The following is a 481-nucleotide window of genomic DNA, read 5'->3' as shown; positions in this document are numbered from 1 at the left end:
TCCACCAGCCCCGGAGATGAGTCCTGTTCCCACCCCCGATATTCCCCTGCAGGGACTGAGAGTCTGAGGGATTGAAGGCCACACCTGTCAGAAAGAGACAGGTGACCCCAGCAGGAAAACACAGCCATTCCTAAATGGTGTGTAGGCATGTCCCTGATGTGGCAATGTCTGGGGAAGCAGCTTGGTTTGTGTTGGTGCACAGACTGGACCCACACCCAGCCTGGGCCTTCCTGACCCCACCCACACCTCACACCAGAGTGTGATGGCTGAGCCCTAGAGCAGGTGTCTGCAAGGAGCCCTGCCTGTCCTGGATGCCTCACATGCTGACTATGTTCACTGCATCTTAGCTTGGGCTGCTATGACAAAAATACCATAGACTTGGGAGGCTTACACACCAAACATTTATTTTCTCATAGTTCTGGAGGTTTGGAAGTTCAATATCAAGGAATGGGCAGACGGGGTGTCTGGTGAGGACCCGCCT

The sequence above is a fragment of the Bison bison genome, unplaced genomic scaffold (assembly GCF_000754665.1).
Source record: "Bison bison bison isolate TAMUID 2011002044 unplaced genomic scaffold, Bison_UMD1.0 scf7180017864526, whole genome shotgun sequence".
Lineage (NCBI taxonomy): Eukaryota > Metazoa > Chordata > Mammalia > Artiodactyla > Bovidae > Bison > Bison bison.
The sequence above is the reverse complement of the archived record's forward strand: the minus strand, read 5'-3'. Positions refer to the sequence as shown.